Source organism: Pistacia vera, unplaced genomic scaffold (genome assembly GCF_008641045.1).
Source record: "Pistacia vera cultivar Batoury unplaced genomic scaffold, PisVer_v2 Contig411, whole genome shotgun sequence".
NCBI lineage: Eukaryota > Viridiplantae > Streptophyta > Magnoliopsida > Sapindales > Anacardiaceae > Pistacia > Pistacia vera.
In genome coordinates this window covers 28,989-37,591 of record NW_022196237.1, presented here as the reverse complement: position 1 = coordinate 37,591, position 8,603 = coordinate 28,989, and the positions used below count along the sequence as shown (strand labels likewise).

General features: G+C 36.9%; 1 pseudogene; it reads right to left on the bottom strand.

The window, feature by feature from the left end:
- Window positions 1–1,868: 1,868 nt before the first annotated feature.
- On the bottom strand, window positions 1,869–3,476 carry LOC116142526 (annotated as a pseudogene).
- Window positions 3,477–8,603: the final 5,127 nt, after the last annotated feature.

Sequence of the window (8,603 nt, the reverse complement as noted above, 5' to 3'; positions counted from 1 at the left end):
TCGGGACACTTGTAAAAGGTTTGATTGCTGACTCCAAAAGAGATAAAATCAGAGCTAGGAACGATAAAATTTCTCAAGGATTCAACACAGCTATGGTTGCCCGCAGGCTTTTCATATTCTGGTTGGTCTCGAAGCACAAGTGAACTATCTTGAGAGATAATTGTAATGTAAACCCATGGCAAATTTTTCCCCAGCCGAATTCTTTGAACTTGTTTTTTGCAGCCTTTTACTTTCAAGAACCCACAATGACGATATGTTTCATTGGAGGAGGGGAAGCTTATACTGCCGAGAACACCACAACTGAACGAAGATGGGCATCTTGGGTTGGAGTTTTTAGCATCTTGACCTTGACAAAGAAGTAAATGATGAGAGATAAAGAAAAACACAAGATAAGAGATAGTAGACATTCTAAAAACTGAAGATTTACCCTTACAGACGCCCATCCAAACGTAAGGGACAGCCGTCCAAAATTTATGGATGAGCGTCCCCAAAGTTTTTTATTATTTTTTTTTTATTTTCATATTTTGGTTAAGGACGGGTGTCCTTTATTTGTGGGCGCTCGTGCAAAATGAAGGGACAGCCGTCCATAACAGATGAACGACCGTCCCTAAATGTTTTTTAATTTTTTTAAAAAGAATTGTTAATAGACGAGCGTCCATTAAAATATGAACGCCCGTCCAATATTTAGGGACAACCGTTTATAACCTATGAATGACCGTCCCTAATTTTTATAAAAAAAAAGTTATTCCATTTTACTTATGGACAGGCATCCTTTAAATGGGGACGCCCGTCCGTAGTAAATGGACGGGAGTCCATGTAAGTGAACGGATGGACGGCCGTTCACTAGAAAAATATTTAATAACGCGTCTGGATTGCTGGTGTGAGTCATGGGACACGTAGGCTGGTACACATTTTCGATGCAAAAATGCCAGTGTCCGTAGCTTTATTGTATATAGCAATGCCTTCTGAATATTAACCTCAGCAAATAGTTTTGATTACCGTATTGCTTTGCTATAGCTATGAAGTTTTCTAATTTGAACTATGAGAAATTGAGAAAGATCTTTTGATTGGATTTGATTATTGATAGTAAATCTTTTTCAAATAATGCTGTTCAAAATTTTGTAATGAAGTTTTGATGGTTTATTTATGTGATCAAAATTGGCACCATATCATATGCCAGCTGCATCTAATCAAGTAGTAAGATAGACAATATGCAAAATTCGGTCCTTAAGATCATGGTCCGAGGGACTAATCCATGGATATGTATTGACCCTCTAACTTTACCACACCAATTACATAGCATTTCCCTGCAATCAAAACACCAATTGAAGATACTAGTTGTGGAAAGCAATTTCTAGAGCCATTTTAGCAGTAACAGACAAATCTGGTTTCAATACTCAGTATTGGCCAAGCCAACCTCTTCGTAACAGCAGAATCAGATACCTTCAAACTGTACTTTAAGAAACTCTCATTGTTGCTATCATAATGAAAGATTTATAATGACCTATTTAACTCATGAGGGAGTAGTTGAGCGGTTATAAGAGGTTTAAGTTTAGGGTTAGTAAGTTTCTTGTTTTTCAAAGATTGTGGGGATTGACTGAGGTATTAGTTTTGAATTTTGGTTCTTAAAGTGATAGAAAGATTTCTATGAAAACAACAGTTTTGCATTCGGATATATAAAGCAATGTCGGGAGATTTCTGAACTAGAAAAAATATTAAAAGCCCTACTTGAGACTAAGCATTGACCATTCTGAGACGAAAGTTTCAATAAACTTAATGCAATCAACCACTAGTCATTCATAAAAGCTTATCTTGCTTCTACTAAATTAAACTGCAAAATTAATGCCAAAAAGCCACCAAATACTTCTCAAAAGCGAATCAGAACATAAGGGTCCACAACACTACCACACGTGCTATTATATTTCATTTGAGAAACAATATAGAAAGTCTATAGATGTACAATAATACATATTCAGTAAGAGTCATAAATTGTTGTGTATATTTTCTAGAAGAGAACAAAGTTACCGAAGATTCAAGACTTAAAGATGCACATTACCTGAATAACCCTTGAAGATTTATTACGTTACTAAACCAATCATTATAAACTGTCCTGATATGCAGTAACAATCAACATTAAGCTTCTGCTTCAGCATTTTCCTTCCTCACTGCTTGAAGCCTTTCTTTCAATTTCTTACTCTCCTCAAAGTTCACCTTGCGCTTCACCGCTTTCTGTGAAATAAACTCAAGGATTTATCACAAGACATTTCAACCATCCAAGCAGAAACAGAAAAGTGTTATACAATCAATATAACTCACTTCTTGTTGGAAGCATCAATCAAGCTTTATTTTGAGTTCTGTACACTCGCCAGAGAATTTCCCAATAGGATGGTCTATACAACATTTCTGAAACTCCTCAATAATCTGATATTCAATGAAGACCAAAATTAAATAAACTTCTAGTTATAAATTATACCTAGTGTGCATTTAGAAATACTTTATTCAAAAGTGCTGTTTTAAACCAATTTTGCGGTGTTTAAGTCATGCATTTCGGAGTGCTTTTATAGAAAGCACTTTCAAGTAAAAACACCTTAAAATGTTCATAAACCTGGAAGCGCTTTTCTCTATTGCACACCAAATTCTACAAAATAAACACAAAAGGGGGACTGCCAAAAGAACCCCCAAATGTATTGGAAAGTACTTCAACAGAAAACACTTTTGAGCAAATAAAAAGCCCTTTTTATTTGGAGGGAAAAGGGATTTGCCAAAACAACTCCAAAAATTTATTTCAAAGCACTTCTATTGAAACACTATTGAACAAATAAACGCAGAAGCACTTTTTTTTATTAAGATTAAAAAAGTGAAATTGCTAAACGAACTCCCAAATATATTTCAAAGTACATATAAGAAAGCATTTTTTAGCAAAACAGTTTATATAAAACACTAGAAAATTCTCTACCACGAAGCGCTTCTGTCTAATACCAACCAAAACAATACAAAAAAGACACACACACACACACAAAAAAAAAAAAAAAAAAAAAAATCACTTTTGGAAATTGGGCAAAGCACTTTCAGATGCACCCTTTTAGCCAATCTTTACTAAGTGGGTGGTTTTGCAGAAACATCAACAATCAAAAGCACTTCCAAAACCACAAAATAAATAAACACAAAGGCAATAAAACTCACTTCAGCACACATGGGGTATCTATGCAACGTCAAAGGAGGATGCATACTCTACTTTTTCTTTAATTTATCTGAAAAAAAAAAAAAAATTCAATACAGTAAAGCAATAGCAAATCAACAGAGAAAGAGAGGCGAAACGTACCGTTTCGTCTGTTAATGGCGGGTAATTTGCGGTTTCTTCTCTGTCTTACCGGTGGTGAGGCAGAGACACAAGCTAGATAGAGTGTGAAATTGAGGTAAGAGTTTTGAAGTGATGAATTAAACGCCCCTATTGTACCCGGTACCCACCCCTTTGCTAGGGGAGGTTAGGTAATTAAGCAAAATTTAAGGGACATTTAGGATATTTATAGAAGAGTAAAGTTTGACTTACAAACAAATCTTATCCACGTTTATGTAATAAGTGAAAGAAATTTTGTAAAATTTGTTTGTGCATCTAGTATTATAGTTCATCAGTAATGCTAAAGCAATAATATTATACTTACAAAGCTTCCATATAAAGTAAGGTGATAAAATATAAATGGAAGAGAAAAATAAAAAGTCATACTCATTATATTTACTATTTCATTTATTTTTTTACCACATCACTTTTTACGGAGATTTTTGTATGATTTTTTTGTAAGTGTAATATTACTCTTATACTAAAGTTCGAGGAGTTCAGGGATCAACCTTCTCCTAAAAAAAAAGTCAACTTTGATTATTTTGCAAGATATTTTAATATTTAGATATATTTTTCAATAGATTTTTGGATAATTTACATTTGAAAGGTTACCTTTACTAAAAACATAAAAATATAACTTTGTAGAGATCTTGAAAAAAGCATAACATATTAAAAATGCATGTATCACATCATTCATGCACATACATAACTCGTGCACAAAAAATAACTTCTGCTCGTAATTAAATCAAACTTCAAGAGAGGTTGATGAAAAATTTCCCCTACATGCATATTGGTAATTTAGAAGTAACAACTCCAACTTCAATTCAACCATCAAGCAGGCTGCTCCTGAGCACAGAACAATTTGGAAATACATCTTGTATCTACCTCTAATAAAATGATCAATATTTCATATAACGTGACCACATTGATACACATACAAAAGAAGGTTTTGTTCTGTATATATTTGCACATATCAGAATCCTCGTGAAACATCTCCATGATATGAACATATAACATGACGTCTGAGAATACTACACCACGTACGATTAGACTATTTAGTTTCCGATTTCATATAACAAAGCTACAAAAACCGACATGCAAATGTCTTCAAGCCCGAAACTCCGTCCAATCCAAGCCTGCATAAAAGTGAATTTGAAACCAAATCAAATGCACCCAACTTGCTTCCATTGTCAAATATCTAGTGTTTCCTTCTGCTTTCCACAAGAACTGAGATGATGCTAAAGCTACTATTTTAAGGTATGTCTAGAGTTACATGTAATAACTGCTGTATACTAATAAAATACATGTACAATAATAAAAGTAAATGGGCGCAAAAATTTTCTTGTATTATGTATATACATTCTTTGTACAAAAAGTATCATTTACAAAATGTCATTCAAAACAGGGGACAATGTGGCTATTGCTCCTTGCTTGCCGACTCCCAACCGACTGCAACATCACCTAGATCCTGCAACCACAAAGGAAAAATAACGGGGTGAGCACAAAATAATGCTCAGTAAGTAAGTCCTCTACTTGTCTATCCCCGTAACTATTTCTCTTAATTCTTTACACTATTTCTTTTTCTGTTTCTCTTTCACACAACTTTCTTTTTATTAACCTCTAATATATGTCATGGCCTCATCTTGCCGGAGGCACGGCCGGGTGGAGTTCACTCAGCACCAACCCACTCTTCGTGACTTTCGGGTGGAGATCACAAAGCATCAACCCATTTCTCATAACTATCAGGCGGAGATCACAAATCGTCAACCCGTTTTCTCATAACTATCGGGTGGAGATCACAAAGCGTCAACCCGTTTTCTCATATCTATCGGGTGGAGATCACAAAGCGTCAACCCGTTTCTCATAGCTATCGGGTGGAGATCACAAAGCATCTACCCGTTTTTAGTGCTCTTCTCATTCACTCTACTCTAGAACTAGCACTTCTCATTCTCTTTACTCTTAGAGTAGTTCATTCACAAAGTTTTCTACTCTTTCTTAAGTCACTCCTCAATGCACAATTTAATGCATATGGATGCTTCATCCTTATCGCACTTATCAGATGCCACACTGTAATATTGCAAGAATTTAGGTTGCTACTCATACTCAAACCTCTCTAGGCATTTCATCAAACAACTCAAGTGATATAGAGACTTACTATAACAATAGCTCTATTCCTTTCTCTAACCATCCCAAATGGGAGACAACTCCCTCACATAGTTATAAATCCTGCAAAGGAATAACACTTCTAAAAAGCTTTACTCAAAACTTCCAAACCTCATCTCAACTACATCTTCTCAAACATATCAAACACTTCTTAAATGAAGTGTATTCAATCACAACATGGATAATAATCTCAATTTCATACATATAACATGCACATAACATGCATACATAATTGCTATTAAATCTCTACTCAGGAACGTTCTCAAATCTCAAATTGGGTGGGGATTTACTACCTTGTAATGGAGAACTCTCACTAGTATTTCTTTTCCTTTGCTTGCTTGACTTCTCTACCCTTTAACAATAACACCATACAACTTTAATATATAAATATACACAAAACCTCACATCCAAAGGAAGAATCTTACATTAGGATGCCTTAGCTTGATTCTACTCCAATCACTCCAAAAGCCCTCTAAAAATCCTTGAACTAATGAAAGAGGAGTTGAGAGGAAGTAGGAAAGGAGAATGGCAGTGGAGAAGAGAATGAAAGGTTTGCAATGACTTAAATCCTTTTAACTCAACTTATGGAAGCATCCCATATTGCCCTTACTTTCCTTAGGAATTCATCTATATCCTTTAATTCATCACAATCACACCCATACCAACATATTTCCATGAAATTTCCTTACATTTTACTCCCCATTTTCCCACTAATTAGGGGTAGAATGGTCAAATTGCCCTTAGGGAAGAAAATATCTAAACTTCATAAATTTTTCAGCCGACTCGTCACCGGAAGACAATTCTGTTGCCGCGGCGAAAACACTCCAGCAACTCACTACAGCCAAAACACTCTTTGCGTGTGCGAAGCTTCTTCCGCCCCGCGAAGCTTCTTCTTCGCCCCGGCGAAGCTGTAACCTAAAATTTCACCAATTCTTCACAATTTCCAGGGCAAACACTTAACCAAACCAATATCTCCATTCAACTAAGGGCCAACCAAACAATACTAATAATAAACTGACTCAAATAAGAGCAAAATAAGAAAAATTAGCTACATACTCAAGTGGGGGTTACGATTCCCCCCCCCCCCCCTTTAAAAGAATTTCATCCCCGAAATTATTACAAACAACTCTGGGAAGCGATTTTGCATGTCTGTTTCTACCTCCAAGTTGCCTCTTCGCTTGTGATTTCTCCAAAGGACCTTCACTAACGGAATACTCTTATTCCGGAGCTCTTAATTCGTCGATCTAAAATCTGAACTGGGCATTCCTCGTACACAAGGTTCTCTGCTAACTCAACAGCCTCTACACTCAGAATATGGGAGGGGTCACATACATACTTCCGCAGTATCGAGATATGGAAAACCTCATGCACCTTGTCCATACTAGGTGGTAGTGCTAATCTGTAAGCTACCTTCCCACTCGCTGTAAGATCTCAAATGGTATGTATCTCGGTGCTAACTTCCCTTTATTCCCAAAGCGCATTACTCGCTTGTAGGGGGGAACTTTTAGAAAACTTTATCACCCAATTGGAACTCAATTTCTTTCCTTTCAAATCGGCATAACTTTTCTGTCGATCTGGGCTTGCTTTTTTTGTTTCTGATTAGCTTGACATCCTCTATCATTTTCTGAGTCACCTCTGGCCCAATAGCTGTATTCAACTCATCCGTTTCACCGATCTCATCCCAATGTAGTGGAGACCTACATCGTCTACCATATAAAGCCTCGTAAGGCGCCATTTTAATTGTAGACTGATAACTGTTGTTGTAGGCAAAATCCACTAAGGGAAACATCTCATGCCAGGATACTTGATAATCTGTACAGCAAGCTCTCAACATATCTGCAAGCACTGGTTCGTTCTCTCTGTTTGGCCATCCGTCTAAGGATGATAGGCAGTACTGAAGCTAAACGGGTACCCAAATTCCTTGTAAACTTATCCAGAAAGCTGAAACAAACTTGGAATCTCTATCTGACACTATTGTCTTGGGCACACCATGCAATGACTATCTCCTTAATATAAATCTGAGCCAACTGATCTATAGTGGGCTTTTCTTTACTGGAAGGAAATGGGCTGACCTGGTTAACCTATCCAACAACACCATATAGCAGTATACCCTTTCTGAACTCTAGGAGACCTGTGATGAAATCCATCGAAATACTCTCCCATTTCCACTCTGGAATACTAAGCGGCTGAAGCAACCCTGACGGCCATTGGTGTTCTGCTTCACCTGCTGACAAACCAGACATTTGCTACAAACTCTACAATGTTCTCTCATACCTGACTACCAATAGCATTTCTTTTGTTTTGATACATCTTGGTTGCTCCAGGATGAGCGGTGTATGGTGTGTCATGAGCTTCTGTAAGGATTCTCTTTCTCAAACATCATTCGAAGGAATACACAACCGATTTCTAAATAGAGGACTCCATCTATTACTTGAAACTCTAATATCTTACCCTCATGCATTGCTAAACCGTTTTCTGACACCACCCATCCGCCACTTGCTTTTCTCTGACTTCCTCCAGTAAAGTAAACTGAACCTCTAAACTGGCAATCCTTCCTAAAACATTTAATCTGTTCTCTACATAGTTCTTCTAGCAACACTTTTTGCTTAGTGAGCAAGAACAGATAAGCTTTTCTACTAAAGGCATCGGCTACGACATTGGCTTACCCCGGCTGATACTTGATCTCACATTCATAATCTTAACTAGCTCTAACCACCTTCTCTATCTCATATTCAAATCCTTCTGAGTGAAGAAGTACTTTAAACTTATGATCAGTGTAGATATTACTCTTTACACCATAAAGGTAATGCCTCCAAATCTTTAAGCCAAAGACCACGGCTGCCAACTCTAGGTCATGCGTAGGGTATTGTCTCGTACTTCTCAGTTGACGAGAGGCATAAGCTATAACTCTACCTAACTGCATCAATACGGCGCAAGTCCCTGCAAAGAGGCATCTGTATAAATATCGTAATCTACACCCTTCTGTGGTAACACTAACATAGAAGCTGTTGTTAATCTCTTCTTCAACTCCTGGAAGCTTTCCTCAATGCTGCGACCATACAAAGGAGTTTTCTGTTTGGTAAGAGTTAACGGTTTAGCCAAC